Below are 19,026 nucleotides of genomic sequence, written 5' to 3'. Positions count from 1 at the left end.
CCCTTATCAGCTGGCTTCCTGAATATTGCATCGCCTGAGAGGCTCTCATGCATTGCGCCTCCTGCTCTTGAACTTTCACTTTCCTGCTACTGGTTAGGTCGGTTACGGCCTTGCCCTTAATCAAATGAAATCAATCTTATGACAGCAATTTCTTTTTCATGTTCTTAGGATTAGGTTGTTCCCTCTTAAAACATAGCCTAAACATGTTAAAAGTTTTCTAAATTAAATAAATTTTGAACTTAAATAATGTACATCATTACTAATTAAAAGTTAACACAATAAATTTGTAAGCAGTTGAATTTAAAAAAAAAAAAAAAAAAAAAAAAAGAAATCCCTATTAGCTTTCGAATCATGTTATATGGCAGAAAGCGCAGTGGGCGCAATAATTCTCCAGTCATGACCTTCCCATACAAAACTTTCCGCTGAAGTATGTTCGGTTTAACTTTAGACCACTTTCACCCGCATAACTGCGGGGACAGCAAAAGGCAACCGCCGAACAAAGACAAAGAGGCTGATTTCTTTATTGAAAGCGTTTTCCAGCGCGGGTAATCCGCTTCTAATTATACTCTTCTCGAACGTGGAGGATTTGGCACGCGCAATTAGAAAATAAAGGGGCTCCCCATTTTTCCCGTCGGAACAAATATTTTGAATTAACGTCGAAATAATTGGCCGCCCGCGGAAACTCTTACTTAAGACAATGGTGGACAAAGAGACAGCTATTCCGTCGCATAAAGTGCATTATCCCTCCATCGCATCCGCCCATTACCGCTGCTATCTCGAAAAAGGGAAAAACATAAAAGACCTCGGCTGCCGTTTTTCCCTTTCCATTGATTGTAGCAAGAAAGGGGGTTCTATTGTGAGCTATTAGCTAAAAATCTTCGAAGCGGCGAAAACCTGCCTCGAACGCCATGTTTGACCACTCAGTTTCAATTATATAATTCCAAACGGAGGTAGAAACTGATTTCATTGCAACTTCTTTTTATTTCCACGGCAGCTTCAGTACTGATAATTTACTTTCAGAGCTAGAGCTGATGGTAGCATCAGAGCTCAATAATTTAATGCATCGCAGTTGCAATAAATGTAAAATATTTGGGTGCCAGTCTCAATGAACTGCATAAAATTACCACTTGACTCATGCCGCCCAGACGATACGGCGTTACCGAAGGTCCCTCGTTCGAATTCCGGAGAAGGCATTGCTGTATTTGTCCGTCTCTTCATAAGAAGTAAAGGTGACCACTTATTAGATGCTTCCATAATAAAAGAGGCCACTACTTCCGGGCTTAGTATTGACCAAGTCTGAGTCGGCTAAGTGGCCGCCAAATGGGAAACACACACACACATACTTGATTCATACTATAAGGAAGATACTCTGAACACATTGACGTCAGTTATCGGTAAGCACTACAGTCTTAAGTTGAAAAGTACAACTTCCAAAGTAGTTTATTCGTCCCGCACTGAGATATATAAAAAATTTGAATGTCTCAGAGTTCTCCGCGAAATTCCCCGTGTTACGCTAAAACATGAATATCTTTATATAGTTGTAAATATTGACTCTATCGGTGGGAACATCACTAAAAGTAAACAATCCTATATAAAAATGCCAGCGATAGATATGAATTTGAAATATTAATAAAATAAATCCCCTTTAACATGAATTTGCTTAAGGCAAACACTCAGTTAACATGAATAAAATTTCGGTCCCGACAGCGATATGTATGATCTTATAGAAATTTTTATTGGTTATTACGAATTTTAGTTAACACGAATTACAAACTGTTTTTTAGTCTGTAGTGTTGCTAGATTTTAACATTTAACACGAACTGTCAAAGTTTTTCATATTTTTTTCTTGTTGGTTCTCTGCTAGGACTGCTCTCAGAATTTTTCCTCCCACTTAATTTAAAACTTTCGCAGAATGCACCGTGTTCTTTAAAAGATAGTTGGGATGGGATGAGTGGCTTTGCTCGACAATCGCGATCATTGCGTCAACGAGTCTGAGGTATAAGAAATGTCGTTAAAAGAAAGTGGTGAGAACAAAATCATTTTGCCCACCCGCCAGGAAATGTTACACGTGAACAATGTGTAACGTTTTGCTGCAACATCCGACTTGACTGCTAATTCTACAGAAGCCATGAGTACTGTGGAGTGCACTTTTTTAAACACAGTTACAGTACGGTAATTAACGTAGTATTGTAGTCTTTTCTGTGACAGCATACATAATGTAGTACTTATGTAAGTATATACTGTAAATGTGTAATGTGTAGAAAAAGCTATTAAAGAAATAACATTTGAGTCCTCAGTTAACACGAATTTTTTTTTAACTCTTGATTTTTGGTTCCTTGAGATTCTTGTTAGTGAGGGTTTACTTTATGGAGAAATCACTGAAGCAGATGTAAATGAATTCCTCTCGTCTGGGTCCCAGACACAGAAATTCGAGACCCTTGGCATTGACAATAAGAAGGATAATATAATTTGAAACATTCTACTTCTATCTAAATTCTGCTGTTTGAAATCCCATTTCGCAAGTATTCTTGTACTGTTCACTAATCTTTTCCTTAACACTTGATGTTTCAAATAAATCCTTTAGGTCCTTAGCGTAAGAGCAATGAGATATCTTAAATTTATTTTTTACGTACTGATCATAACTTTATCTCAAATTTGGGAAGGATTATCATTCTCAGAATCTGTTAATAGTTATCGTCTAACGCTCAAACAGTTCTAACGCTCAAACTTGTTCTATTGAGACCGTAAGATTAAACTGTAATTTCATTAGTCAAGATCGAAAAGCCGATAATACTAAGTCTAATGTCATTTTGAAGGTATGTGAGATGTTAAAAACAAAGATGATCATAGATTTTATTTCTTTAAATACTCATAAAAGGCATGGCTTAAAGCAGATAAGTGGGCTTTTTTTAGCATTTTCAAATATTTCGTACATAAATTTGTAAAAATACTTTATTTTTAATTAATTAAAACATAACATTTTAATGATTAGAGCTTTTAATTTTCTTGGATCGTATTAATAATTAATAGTAATAATTATAATTAAAGTATAATTTAATAGTTTAATAATTAAGTTACAATAATTAAGCATTTCGTTTCTATTTAAAAAATAAATTTTCTCCTTCTCAGTATTTATTTATTTTAGCTAAACATTTCTCATTAAATTGTGTACCTTATTTTAAGGAACTTTCTGAACGAAAACACATATTTAGAATCAAATTTAAAAGAAGAAATCTTGCAGCTTACTCTTTTCAAATACCTGCTGGTACAAAAAAAAAAAAAAAAAAAAAACAGCTGGTATAAAAAAATAATGATGCAGTTGAGAAGTGTGTGCGTAGCTTGTGGAAAACAGTGGAGTGAGAGAGGAAAACAGTGGAGTGAGATTTCACAAACAATTTAATACTGAATTGACACATAAATGCATCAATTTAGTATAAATGTATTGCGAGAAGATAGTCTTGCAGTATTACGGTTTACACAAATCCTCTAGAAGTGCCCCCTTTAACCTATAATTTTAACACTTGTTCGAAATGGTAATGAAATGCTGAGGTAAAGACATCGAATACTAGATAAATAGAAGTTTTGGGTTTAGGTTATAAACTGAGGAAAGAAAGTATTCAATAATACAATTGGAAGGAGAGCATTTTATTGCTAGAGAAGCATCCTATTAGTTATCAAGACTAGACAACTCATAGGCAAGACTATATAGCTTGCTCATTTACAGAAAATAAAGCATATTAAGAACTGCACACGAAAAAGCTCAAAACTGAGCCACCGCTTTAAATGTAGACGTTATGAATAATTTGAAAGAAAACTGAATAGCTACTAAGTTGGTTTAGTAGGGTTATTACGCTTGTGCAAAATTAAGAGAATTTGAAAATTAGTCTATTATTACGAAAAGTACTGAACCAAAGGTAATAATTATGCAAAATTTTCGGATTCGAATAAGTAAGCGTACCTGTGGGTGTCTTCAGAAGTGTGATTATGGATAGGATATAAGCACACGAAGTGTTTTCGGCGCTTCGTGTGCTCGTACTCCTTTACAACATTCGCCGCTTTTCTCACACGAGTTTGGTAAATTTTACAACGTGTCAGGCAAAATATGTAGCCACGAATTTATCGATGATGGAATGAGATACAGAACCGTCGGTAGAATGGAGGTAGGCAATTCAAAAGGTCAGGTAGCTAGCGCTCAGTGTAACGTCAAATGTTATCTGCAGTTTGAGGAAACAGTTTCAAGACATTGAAACCATATTGAGCAAATTTGCACAAGATCGATCAAGATTCATAACGACGAATGAGGGTCCATATTCAGCAATTTTCAGGGAGCAACACAGGGCTGCTACGGATTCATAGCTCTCGTGTAAGCTGTATGTAGTTACTAGAACCCGAGTTTCACAGTCTACAATGGTCCGAAGACTTCATCAAATAAGGCTATATGCCAAAAGACCCGCTATTTGCATCCCGCTTACTAAAGTACACAAGAGAGCTCGTATAGTCTGGCGCAGACATCATGCGCTTTGGCCAGACTTCAGTGGAGCACTGTGCTTTTTACAGATGAGCCTACATTCATTTTACAGATTGGAGCCGACAATTATCCCATTATGTGCCAACCTAACGATATTTTACTGTACAATAATTAAGCAGTTTAAAGTACAAAACTATTGTATAACAATAGTGCAGTTAACTATTGTATAACAAAGTGTAATTGATTAAAACACAAAATGATCACAAGTGTCTTACACAGCCAGTTTTCAGTAGATATTAAGATTTAGTTGGTAATAGTATCAAATCAAATCCATGTATTTTATCGTGGCTAAGAGAAAGGGATTGCAAGTTGTAGCCCTCTGCACCTTATAGATGACAATACGAATATGACCAGCTCCCTCCCAATTTTGTATCCAATTTCTCGAGGAATGGATTCGACGGTCTGCTAGTTCTCTTCCCCTTCCACTAGCTTCTCGGGAGGACCTTAGTCTCCACGGTTTTTTAAGTGCCCTTATACCTCAAAGACACTATGAACTTACAAGAATCCATACATTCTTTGGCTTTCGAAAGCAGGTTTAAGGTATGGTAGTTGTCTTCCCTACTACTTTGCCACCGGAACGACTTTTTTTAATAAAAGAAAGAAATCGGGAAAGCATTTTCGTCTTTAAAGATGGGAAGCAAAAAAATAAAAAAGAAAGGAACAAAAGAAAACACAGTTAGAATGCTTTTTATGCAGTTGTTGCAGAAAAATATTTAATTCTGAACGAGACCGTAAGTTAAGATGAAGTTTGCAATACTTCAGCTGGTAACAAACTTTGCATTTGACATCAATATAAACAATCATAAAAGAAACTGTAGATGTCAGAGACCTGTTCTCCGTTACACATACTCAAGTGAAATGAGATGTTAACAAAATGTGTTCTTTTTCTTTCATCTCATCTCCTCTACTTCCTGCTACCCTTACTTAGACGATTAAACCCACCTGTCATCCATCGCACTTTCCCAATCGCGATTCTACATTATAATTATCTTTTCCATTTTATATAAAGTTTATGTTTATAATCATTTCAGTTTTTGCTACGTTTCAACACCTTTTACTGTTTTTTGGTTTGCACTATTTGATAGAATTTAATCGATTAAATTTCGAAAAACTCAAATTTTTCTCACTTAAATTAATGACAGCTGCTTCTTCGTTTTGCACAGCTTCGGCAGGCGGAAATCTTTCTAGGGATTTTAACTTTCAAAAAGCAGAGAAATCTCTGTATATGTTTGAATGGCTCTTTTTATATTTGAAGCTAAGGCAGATGAAGTATCATTCTATGCGAATAGTGATCGCCAATCGGAATTGTTAATTTTCTTTAGAATGATTCTTAAAAAACAAAGAAAATCTTAAAGGAAATTCTGCAGAAAATGCTACTCAATTTCTTAAGAATGATTATATTAAAACCTGCTCGTTAAGTCAATATTTATCGACGAATAGGATAATTTATATCTTTTATTAGTTGAGCTTAGCAGTCACTTTTGCATTCCTCTATTTTTAGAAACACATATTGGTAATATTATTTTGATGTGCATTTTTCAGTTATTACACATATATATATACTTACAGTACTTAATATAGAATTAATAGTTATTAACTACTGTTAGTTTTTGTTTATTATTTACAATTTATACTTAAATAAAAAATTACAGAAAAATTTTTTGGACTGATATAAGAGACATATATAAACTATGAGTACATATTGGAAATTAAAAGAAGTTAGTCGCAACGCAAAACTCAAAATTTTCACTTCAAATTTAAATATATATATTGTACACAACTCCTTTTATTGGAACTAACCGCGGGTGAGCTTCTGGATAGCCCCTGGTATTTTCGGCACTTAATGGTTAAAACAAATATATATAAATGTGTGTAAGAATGCTACGCAAAGTATACATTAAAAGTCTGAGTGGGAAGTTAGCTTGCCCCCCTCCCCCCAAAAAAATTAACTTTTTACTTTAATTAAAATTTTAATTCGTAAATTATTGTACAGAAATGAAATTGACAAACGACTTGTAAAAGATATAAATTCTCTAGTTTAAGGGCAACTAAGTACTAGTAAAAATGTATTCAAATTGTAAAAGATGATATTTGAAATCATCATGACTTTAAAATTGTATCCATAAATAACTGTAAGTTTTTACTTTAAAAAATTGTGCTCTAAAATATCCTAAATATCTGCTGTAATCTACTGAAAACTTTTCTTATGAAATTGCAAAAATTCACTAAGCATATACTTAAAAAAAAAAAAAAAAAAAAAAAATTATAATTCACCAGAAACTTTGTTGTCTTCGTTTTTGGTTGTTGGAAATTTTCAGTCATTTCTTTTAGTACAGCATAAATTTAAAATGACGTAATACATTAATAAACGTAAACGAGATCATTTCTTGCATAGAGATTTACCTCACATTTCACTGCATTTGCATGCAATGCTACCCATTTTAACATAAGGAAGGGGCAAATTTATGAGATTTTGCTTGATCCGGAGCTATTAATTAGTTCAATAATCCTAACAGATGTAAAGCGAATTGTCGCTATGTCTTGAACAACTGCAAAGTAGTGCTAAAGGTTTAAACAGCCTTTTTATTTAAACAGAATTTAGAATGTAAATGTACTTTCTTTTGTTCACAATATCAACCACAATTCGTGGTGATGCAACTAAAGAGCAGTCAAATTCAAATTAAAACGGGGATCAGTAGTCAAAGACTACACATACTTAAATATCACTCTAAGCTGACTTAGTAATTCTAAGTAACCGGAGGGTCAAAATCAACATGTTGACAGCGAATAACACAGTCATTAGTTTTTTGTTTTAAAAGAGTAGACATGAAAAATGCGCATTTGCTGTCACCGGGTCATCCTGGACCTCTCGAATACGCTTCGAGTATGCTTCCAGTTACACCATGAATGCATGCGGAAAGGAGGGAGAAAATATCTCATGTACACCCCTTTTAAAGGAAGACTGGAGATTAGGGGACCTAGGCGCCAAATCCTGATGGTAACGAATTATCGTCCACCACCTTTTAGTTCGAGCCTCATTTGTAGAGTCATTAGGGTTTTTGATACCGGAGACGAGATACCGAAGAAATGTGCAGTGCCCTCGCCAGGACTCAAAACCTGGACCTCCCGAATATGCATCGAGTGTACTTCCGGTTACACCACGAAGGTTTACATTATAACACAAAACCGAAAATTGCAACTATGAAAGATGACAGGAAATAAAGGTAAGATATACGCGCTGTCTCTTCCTATCCAAAAATCTCAGTTTAAATAGTAACTAAATCATTTATATACTAGTCAGGAAAACGAAATGAGAAGTTATAATAAAGATACAAATCATAAAAACGTGGTTAATTTAAATAATAATAACAGTACAAAGTAATTTTAAAAGATATGGAAATACTGGTCTTCGAACTAAATGTTTTGAGGTTAAATTTGTTCCTCGTTTATATTAAACAGTACTATATTGCAGTTCTGATATTCACCAATGATATTTAATTTTTAGATTGCTTTTACTGTAATGCTTTTGCGTTTAGTTGGTAACGTTTCCAAATATCAAAGACAATAATTCCAAAGAATTAGATATCTCATAAATAGTACAACACTCAAAGAAAATCACTTCTTAATGTGAATAATGTTAGCCGAAAACCCCAAACACTCTGCATACGAAAAATGGCAGCATGTAGTCCAAAATGGCGAACATTGTACGTTTGTCACTCCGGAGCTATTAGCCTTCCATTTCCATACAGCAAAATCTGTATCCTTTGTGATACGAACGAGTTGAAAAGGTTTGCTACAGTAGATAATAATAATAAAAAAACCCTACGTATATATATTCAGAGCCGTAATATATCTGTAACAGATCCAACGAGCTATTATTTGAAAACGACGTCGACAACAACAACAACATTTTAATATTACCTTCCGATCTAAACATGTCGAATAAGAAATTGAATATTTTCGTGTCAGCGGCATCCACCCTCAGCGCTAAAGCGGGGAGAATGCTCTTTGTGAAGTTTTCCATTAGGCGCTCAAAAGGCATTCTTTTCAATGGCCCGCAGCTCCACTAACAAGAGGGTTTCTGCCATTGTCATGGTACTCCGCCGGCATTATGTTGTTTGCAGGCACACCAAATTAGGCTGCTTCTGGGGGGAAAGAAAAGGTTTTTCTGCGTTTTTTACTCTTCTGCCCCAACTCTCTTTCCCCGTCCACAGATTGTACGTACATACACACACAGAGAAAGAGATAGATAGATAGATAGATGCTTATTTTCTAGGCTTTCGTTCGTTTGGATTATACTCATTTTGCGTCTTTTGCGTAAAATGTCCCCCGCGCGCACAAAAGCTCGCTCTCATGCAGATATCCATTTCGAACAGAAGGAAAGAAAATGCGCGCGGTTTCATTTCGAATGTTGAGGACTGCACAAAAGACCTTGGAATAGAAGGTACAGAAGAAAGTAAAGAGTAAAAATAGAGAAAGAATGCGAAAGTGAGGAAAGGGATGCCTGCATATCTCATCCCTACACTGCCCACATATAACGGGGAAAAAAGAAACATCATATTTACTCTTTTCAACCTCTACACGAGCCTCCACACAATACACACCAGCGCAGAGGAATCTCATATAGCGCAAGAGAAAAAGAATGTCTAAAATGCAAACTAGGGGACTCTGCAATGCTTGCTTTGTTTAGCCCTTTCTGAAATGACCCATTTTCATAATCACTTAAAAGATGCTCTATACCTTTTAAGCAAACAAACTACTTGCATGGAATGAAGGGAAAAAATGTCGCCACCGTTTTGTTTAAGTGCAGAAAATGCACTAGGTGACATCTACGAGACGCTTCACCAGGCGTAAACGATAATGCCCATTTTTTAAAATTACTATGGAAATTTAGGAAGACTTCCCGACGTAAGAAATTGAAGGCAACAGAAGACGAGTCTTACTATCCTCATTTATGCCCTCGTTTCACAATGTTTGGATACGTAGTATGAAGTGCTGTCTGCACTGGTGGGTACGTAGTTAATTATTCTTTAGCAGTTTCTTTATTAGACGCCTTTTAAGCAATTCACAATACGGAACGAGTACACTGGCAAAGTTCCCTTTGAATTTTAAACATATTCGATAAAAAAAGATTTTATATTAAACGCAATAATAAATAATTATAATAATTAAAAGTCTCTTACGTGACGTTACAACTCAGATTACAACTCTTCCCTAGCATGATATAAAAGGTAGAAAATGATAGAGTTTAAAATTAAACACACATTAAAATAAGTGAGATCAAACTACAATTAAGAACTAAATTATAATATTAACCAGTGAACAGTAACGAAAGAGAATTGCAATTATCTTAATTCTCCGTTACAGACAGAAAAGTATTGGAGGCAGATTTGGAACTTCCAATACTTATATTTCATCAAATATAGAGCAACCTCAGAAATCATTACCTTTTGCCTTTTGCAGGGAACTTCATACCAACTTGAATTTAATCTTAAATTTCATTTTCTCCGTCTCATTAATCAAATTAAAGAATTGAAAAATGTTGTTTAAATACGGTACTGCTTCCAATCTATTTCATGAAAATGACATTTATCATCTGAGGTATTACTTTAAAACTGAGTGAATTATGTTTCAATAAATAATTAACAAAATCGGAAATCAAAAGTGTAAGCTCCTGTCTTCAGAAAAAAAAAAAAAAAAAAAATTCTACTGTAATATTTAACTTTTCATTATTCTCATTGAATTTTGAATTATTTCAAATAAATTCAAAAATCTAAGACAGGGTTTATAATTCTTAAAGAATTCGACCATTTCTTTTTTTTTTTTTTCATTGTAATTGAATAAAAGTACTTTTAAATTCAGAAGAAATTTCTCCTTTAATTATGAGAATATCAGATCTGATTGAGAAAAGGTTAGATTACCTAGATATTTCACTCCCTTCAACATTATTACTAAAGGTGCTGTAGTAAAAATATAACTTTTTCTCTGATTCATCTGCTCTCTATAATCTGTAGGGAAAAAAAGATTAAAACGTGGAAAATATATTTCTTCCTTTTGAATGTTCTCGTCTATATCCAAATACGTCAAGGCCTGCTTGCTTTGCAAGCATAAAATACATATCTGTGGAGGCAGCCACTAACAAAGACAAAAGTTCTCTACAAACAAAGATCATTTAATAAGGCCTGGATTTCGAGAGGTTGTTAGAACAATCGAGAAAGGGTGCAGGACGCTTAGCCTGAGGCACTTAACTCCTTTAGATGGCTTATCTTCAAACTGCGTAACCTCTTCTCCAGCTCTTCAAGGACTCCGGAGAAATCAGGATACTGTCGACTGCAAACGTAAGTGAGAAACAGCCACAGGGTCGGTCTCTTTCAAAAGTACAAGCAAAACAATCGAAACACGAGCGACAAGTGATTTGTATTATCAGGGTCTAGTCTATTAGATGAAGCCCAAACGGTGACATTCACAATGTCGATATACAGAAGCGTTTCATAAAATACTGCCACTCCCATTGCGGGGAGAAAAAAAGGAAAAGTGAAGTGTGGGCTACGTTCATTAAAACTGATCACAGTTTGCAATGCCTAAGCTTGAGAAAAGAGGACTAGAAATAGAGAATCGCTAAAAATATCATTCTTGATTTTTATTCCATTATAAATTTCACTTCAGCTGGTAATGCTAATTTCTCCAAAAACCCTTACAGATATGAAGCGAAATATCGCTGTATCTAAAATAACGATAAATTCGTGAGAGGGTTAAAAATATCCTTTTAATTTAATCTTCATTTAAAATACAAAGGCACTCTCTTGTGCTACAGTATAAGCCACAACTCGTGGTGAGGCAACTACATAGAACAATCCAATTTAAATCCAACTTTAATATTAGTCAAGGACTACACCGCTAAATATTACTAGAAAAGTATTGGATTTAAAATTGGCTCACTACTATATCGGATCCTCAGAATCAAAGTGGCGGCAGCAATAGAGCGCAAAACCGAATAATTACATGTATAAGAGCCGGCAGGAAACTAACAACCGAACCGCGCACGAGATACCAGAAAAAATCTTAAATCTTAATCTCTGTCTTAAAATCCAAAAACCTCCGTTTGAATACTGACTACTCATTTGAATTCTGACTACTCATTCTAATTCTCGTTTCCGTATTAACGGAAATGAGAATTTATAGTAAAGGCTGAAATTATAAATAACTGACTAATTAACATAAAATCTTTTACCATGTTCAAGTTAAAATTTGCACAGCGTTTTCATGAATAATAAAGTAATAAAATGTCTATTTTTTCTTCAGAATTCTAAACTCGTAAAATACACTATTAAAATTAAATATTTAAACTAAATTTTAACTACTTGTTTATCTGACTAGTTTCGTTGAGGTTCGTACTACAGGCAACTATTTTAATTCTATAAAAAAAAATAATTTTTAAAGAAAATCAACTGCTAGGTTGTTATGGTTACTTGTACAAGCGGTATAAGACTGTTAAACATTGGAAGTTCGACCCGCTTGAACCAGAGCGAATAGACTGACTACATGGGAGCTTGCGTGTTTTTTTTTTCTCCCGTGTGTAAAGTGAACATGATCCAGTTTCTCTTAGAAAATCTTTCACGAATGCATCCCTCCTCTCCCTCATATAGCTTTTGTGTGCTTTGCCATAATCAACTAAATAATTAACAAACAAACGTGAGCAATAATTCATTATCTTCTTCGATGCCTGACTTTTTTTATTTTTTTTTTAATATTTGAATTTCTTTCATTTATTTTTGGATCTTTGCCTCTACAATACCGGTCTCTCCAAACAATTTTCTGCAGAAAGATACATTCACCAACGTGATACAATTGATCATAGGTAACTTAAATAGGGTGTTCTTAGCTTTTATAATAATGTCCTTGACTTGAAAATAAAATTTTCAAATTTCAAATTTTTTCAATAAAATGTTTCGAAGGTGTGTCATTCTGTTTTATTCCTTGTTTCCTGAAATAACTAAACTAAGAGATATATTTCTTATGTTAAGTTAATTTTATTACATTCGAAATGAACTGATGAAGAATGTATTCTTCTTTGATGGAAATATAAATAAAAAAATGAGACCAAATTGCTTGTTTCCAAAATACATGATTTTTAAGCATAAACGAAGTTAGTTTTCACATCAGGGCGTGAAAGAGACATGGAAATTCTTCAGGTTCATAAAATTTCTGAATTGAAAAAACAATTAAGAAATTTTTTAAACTAATTATGCATTGGTAATACACTGAAATGAAAAAAACCAAAAATCCATGTATTCTCGAGTTTTAAATACATGATAAAACTGAGTTTCTTTCTTTAAAAATTAAATCTGAATAGTATTTGTCTTTTATTATCAGAGAACCAAGTCAGGTATCAACACCAATCTCATCTCATTCATATGTTCAAACTGGGCCTCTAGTTTGAGTTATTTAAAACTGTTCTATAACTGCGCTGATAATTTATTGTATTAAATAACAAACTGAACAAGAACGAATTACCTATAACATTCAATTTATTGTTAGACAACCAGAAAAATGTTTGCACTGTTGTATCCACTTGATTTCTAGAAGCGAGTCTTCGAACATTTAAACCTTAAAAAGGCATCTAGGAAAGAAACGAAGAAAGCCTTGGATTTGGCGTCTTTTCATTCTGACACCTTCGATCACCAAACATTCACAATTCTCAAACAAGTCGCAAACAAATGCTATGGAGAATGGAAAATAATTTTTTAGCTCTACTTTTCTGATGCCTTTCATTCACAGCACCCGGATTAGTGTCTATCATGAGGGGGCATGGTCCATAAGCATTAAATCGACTGGTCCGAGTTAGGAGTTCTTTAGCAGGACAATATGCCCGTAGGCCTTTCTGGCTCATCTTTGTGAGAAGTCGCTTTTTATCGAGGGGAAAACGAGAATTTTTTATTTTCTTTCAACAGATGAAAGGCAGAACGCATGCAAAAGGAAGATACGGCTTGTCTCTCTTTGGCCCCGATTCTAAATCGAGGAAAGCACACATAGTTTCTTTTTTATTACACAAAGCTTCCTTCTAAGATTAGACGTTTAAAGTCTATTTTGAGAATTTTTAAAGCCTATCCGAAGTATAACAATAATGTAAAGAACTTATTCAAGATCTCTCTATAAAATTTTCTAGGGCTGAAGTTTCGTGGCTATGCTTAGCAAAAATTACATAATTTACAGCTAAGAGGATTATAATGAAGAAATGTAAGTAACCTAAAAGTAACATCTATTTAAGACTGTTTTCAGTTGAAATTTAACAAGCAGAAGTCAACTTGAGGTAAGAAAATAAAGATTTTTAAATAAATCAAAGCAAAATATTAGTTTATTGTCCAACTGAGTAACTGAAGTTGCGGAGAATAAAGAAAAATATTTTACTTAAACATTTTCAAAATAAGGACTTAGAAATGAAGGTGTAATGTTTTAATTTTCAGTGAATTAACGGATTATTTCTCAGAAACGCCCATCCTTTCATTTTTCATTTTCAGAATCACATCATTCACTTCAGGATTATATAAACTAAGTTAGTGTAAAAGAAAGAAATACTTAACTAAGTTATAGCAAATATAACTTGATTTACTGAGCATCTAGCATTTGCATGAATGCTCTGGTATTTTGCTCAAATGTTGTATGCAGTTAAATTGAAGAGGAGACGTGTAGCTAAAGACAAACTGTCTCATTAAGTGAAATTTAACCTACCAGGTTTATAGTTGGTAAGAGTTCAGCGATAGCCTGACGACAAAGAATAGAAGCTTATTTCGTTTGAAATTAAAAATAAATTAGACGGTAACAGGGTGACGTAATTAGTAGTTGCGATACTTTGCGTTACCTTTTATGTAATAACTTCCAGTCTTTATTGCTGCTCGAGTGCTTTTAAAAACAAGTTTGAGAAAAATGATATTTGCAAATTTTCATTTCATCGATTCAATGCATCTTCTTACATGTTACCATTTCTCCCATCTTCACCGCCAGGCTAATGGCTTTCCTAAAACCCAGTCGCCCTTTAAAAGGGAGTATATAAGGTATTTTATCCCTCCTCCCAGTATGCCATCATGACGTAACGAAAGTTTTAGGGTTCGAGTTTCGGCGAGAACACTGCTTATTTTCAATGTCTCCTTCTAAATAATAAATTATGTCTCTGCCATTGTCATGATTCTCTTAACGACAATCGCCTCTGAAACTAACCAGTATTTCTGAGAACGTAAATAAGCACTGGAATTGAACTTCGAATTGGAAGATGACCAATTTGATAGAAGGCCATAAGTATTTGGAACCATGGGTGGTCGTTCTTAAAAAACTTAAAATGTATTACAACGTATTTACATACAATGAACGTACAATATATTTTAGCAATATGTCATCTTCAAAATTTGCATTGTGATATTTCATCGCAGTTAGGTGAGCTTTCTGGCAAATCCAGCGATTGTTATAGTATCCATTCAAAAATATTATCGTATGCGCTTAAGTAAAAATTAATTACATTAATTCTCATATTATGCTCTTTAATGCTTAAAAAATCTTAAACAAAAATTTATTTATATTATCCGAAGATTAAAAGAGTTTCTACAAGAACTTTTAAGTCATATCTTTTAACTTGAAGAAATAAAAGTAACTTAAAAGACGTATATAAATTTTAGAAAAAATTTTCTTAGCATATTCAATTTAAATTCATTAAAACGTATTATATGTGAATGATTTCATGCTTAAAATAATAATTTTCAATAATAGCTATAAAGTTAATCCTTTGTTTCCTTTTTATTTTTTCTCCTTCATGTACTTTAATTTTATTAGAAATTTTATATTCTTAATTTTATGTTCCTCTCTCTCTCTGTATATATATACATATATATATATATATTAATATATATATTATAAATAAGAGGCATGTTAAAAGGCTATTGGCCGCTAAGGTCTCTCTAATTCATGTGTTAGACAAGTTTAACAAGTTGTCATTCTTGTTACTTTCTTATATATGTGGTGTCATTAATGAAAATTAATTAATGAAAAATTATGAAATTAATGAAAAAAGGAAATGTGTAGGAAATTGTACGAAAGAAACGTTTTGTCTAAATAAAATAAAAACTAAACAATAAAGAAACGCAAAATCGAATAAAAGATATATATATAATAAAATTTCGTGATTATGAAAATGAAAGGAAGGGAACCATTTTTCATGCAGCTGGTTTTATGGAGGAAAAATATTATTCGTGCAGTTAGTTGCCTTTCTTCCCCCTTTTTTAAGTAACTGAACGACACCATTCAGCTAATAATCATTTATCACAAAACATTTCCTGTCTCAATAATGTCCTCAGCATACAGTCTGGCACGATGCCGATAGCGGTGATGTCCCGACTCAACCCTTTTTTCCAATTCAGTCCTGATAATTGCATTCCCAATACAACACGAAAGTGAAATAGCCATTAACCATTATTCCCAGCTTATTCTTCGTTTCACTGCTCTCCCTGTCCTCATATAAATGTAAAGGATAGGGAGTTTAGGACTCTTCACCCTCCGCTTTTTATACCAAAATAGACACGATTTATATTAGCCTATCGTTGGATTAGAACTTTCTTAATGATAAAAAAAATTTAGTAGTAGAGTCCCTCCCCCCACCCCCTATTTTCCCTTCTTGCGTTGCATTAGGCTGAACGAAACGAGATCTTCTAAAAATGTTTCAGAAAAATAGTTAAGTATTTAGGAACCCAGAGACTGCAATGAAAATATTCTTACAAGATCAGACGATGAAGTAATTTATCAGAAAATTCATCTGTATAGAGAAAGACGACGAAAAATTTAGTGTAAAGAAACATAAAATGAGTTTCTTAAAAAAAAAAAAAAAAAAAAAAAAAAAAAAAAATGCTAGGAAGTATTGAGAGTCATTTTGGTACGTCCATTATATAAAAAAAACTTTTGATAGAGATTTGGAGAACGGTTTAGTAATGAAGTTTGAACACCCCCCGGGCACAAAAGCAGAAAATCAGTTAATCTCTATAAACAGAAATCATTATTGAAAAAGCTGTAATGGATTTTATTCGTTGCTAGACAAAAGTAGGCTTTTAAGTACTGATTAATTTAATCTATTAAAATGATACCGAAATTAATATTTTACTTAACATTTTAAATCATTGTCCAAAATATCTTCCTAAAAATCTTCCTAAAACGCTGAACAAAATGAAGTGCTTTTAATGATTTTGAATAAACTGATACTGAATTGAATTTGTAAATTACGCTGGTGTATAAATATTAGAATAATGTTTATTTAATCTTTTGTATTAATTTGGGAGCATCCTCAAATCGTGAGGAGCAACTTATCGCATCTGTTGTTAATTATAATATAAATTCGATTACCAAGCATAAGGTGGGTGGTTACCATCATTTTTGCTCTCCTTCCAACATGCCTTCGTGATGTAACGGTAGCCTGTACGGCCGTCGTGCCGTGTATTCGAGAGGTCCGGGTTTTAGTGACGGCGAAGGCATTGCTCATTTTTCATGTCTTCTGCTTCCAAATATCCTAATGACTGTACAAATTAAGCTATTGTTTTTAAAGAAAATTATAGAAAACTTTCCTCTGAGGTTGAGCTGGAATTAAAATTGTCAAGGCTCAGTTGGGAACAGGATAAACGTTTGACCACAAGATGAAACGAGGAAGCAAAATCATAGTACAGTTGATAATTTTTAATTCATCGCGATTGATTATTATGAAGAGCCACAACTTTGAAAGAGCGCCGTGTTTTTGGAACCATTTTTTGCTTTGAAAAGGTGGATATTGTTTTCTGCGAAACTACACCTCGCAGTAAGAAAACAAAACGTCTTATGTTGTCTTGTTCTTGAAAAAAAAAAAAAAAAAAAAAAAACTCACTCTAAAGCAGTTTGAATGATTATGCGTGTTTGCAAAACTAAGAAACAGCCCATTTGGCAAAGCGTACACTTAGATATTTTGCAAATCCAGCGATTTCAACCCTCTCTCGGTCATAACATTTCGAGACTCTTTAACGACCGCTGTAAAATATTTTATTATTTGCACGTGACTTTTTCCAGCAGACGGACCCGGAGATGAGCTCAAGTATCCGCCTAAGAAAGATGAAGACCTTTTCGTTGTCCAATTCGACGCCCTCGGTTGTTTAAACGAAACATTGTGATGCAAATAGAGTCAGGATCCTTTGTTCCGTTTGAACCACGTGGGCGACCATCGCAATTCGCCCTAACTGATGAATCATCACAACCTAAAACAGTGACCGCTGAATTTGTACAGAGGGTTCAGTGAAGCTAATAATCATTTATCACAAAACATTTCCTGTCTCAATAATGTCCTCAGCATACAGTCTGGCACGATGCCGATAGCGGTGATGTCCCGACTCAACCCTTTTTTCCAATTCAGTCCTGATAATTGCATTCCCAATACAACACGAAAGTGAAATAGCCATTAACCATTATTCCCAGCTTATTCTTCGTTTCACTGCTCTCCCTGTCCTCATATAAATGTAAAGGATAGGGAGTTTAGGACTCTTCACCCTCCGCTTTTTATACCAAAATAGACACGATTTATATTAGCCTATCGTTGGATTAGAACTTTCTTAAAGTGAAGTAGCTTGAGTTTAGGGTCGATGACGAAAACGTAAAAGCGAAGACCCAGAAAGATGGGCGAAATCTGGTCACTACATTAGTAGTTATACTTCATGACGGAATATAAAAAATCTGATTTGGTAACTACATGACTTCCTTGTACGGCCTCTTAAATTATGCACATTTTTTCCTGCACTTCATTTAAATCTTATTTTCTCGAATTACTCTAACTTAATTAACCAATCTCTCAAGGCAAGTTGAAAGTAGCATAAAAAATCACAAATTTTGAAATTAAACATCCCGCTCAATTTTCATCAGTCAAACTTCTTATAATTTTATTTTCTCATAAAGAGTATAAAACTTTCCTAATGTTCCTGGCATAATCCTATGCGAGAAGACTGCAGAAAATTAACAGTTTTTAAAGTTTATATTGCCCAACATGAAAATTTTCATCACTTAAAACATTTCTGTAATTGGAAGTATGTCACTTCAACCAACGACTGAGAAAATGAATGCCGGTTAACGACTTTTAGGCCTGGTAAATAGGTGAGTATATGCATACATATATTTCAAGGTTCTTACAGCTAATCGTTTTTGACTTATGTAAGATACATACATTCTTACTTATGTATAGACGTCACGAAAAAAATCTTTTTTGAATCCATTTAAAATCTTTTTTTGCAATCTGTTTTTGAAAATATAGTCCTTTATTCTGTCCGTAGAGACATCACGGGGAAAAAAAAAAAAAAAAAAAAAAAAAAAAAAATTCAAAATGTATTTGGGAGAGGTCAAAACAGATATTTCCGTTGAAATATGATGCTTGAAATTTTTTCGTATATAGTTCTTCCTTTGCTTCGTACAAGGGAGTAAAACTTAATTCGCAGAATTGAAAATACTTTTAAGAC

General features: G+C 33.7%; 1 protein-coding gene across 2 annotated transcripts in view; it reads right to left on the bottom strand.

Annotated features, from left to right (window-relative positions):
- Window positions 1-19,026, bottom strand: part of LOC118182611 (uncharacterized) — an 826,788-nt gene that overhangs the window by 618,204 nt on the left and 189,558 nt on the right. The window lies entirely within an intron of this gene.

The sequence above is a fragment of the Stegodyphus dumicola genome, chromosome 7, assembly GCF_044657685.1.
Source record: "Stegodyphus dumicola isolate Sdum_Otavi_A_Nest chromosome 7, ASM4465768v1".
NCBI classification, from domain to species: domain Eukaryota; kingdom Metazoa; phylum Arthropoda; class Arachnida; order Araneae; family Eresidae; genus Stegodyphus; species Stegodyphus dumicola.
Note: the sequence above shows the minus strand (reverse complement) of the source record. Positions and strands in the feature narration are given on the sequence as shown.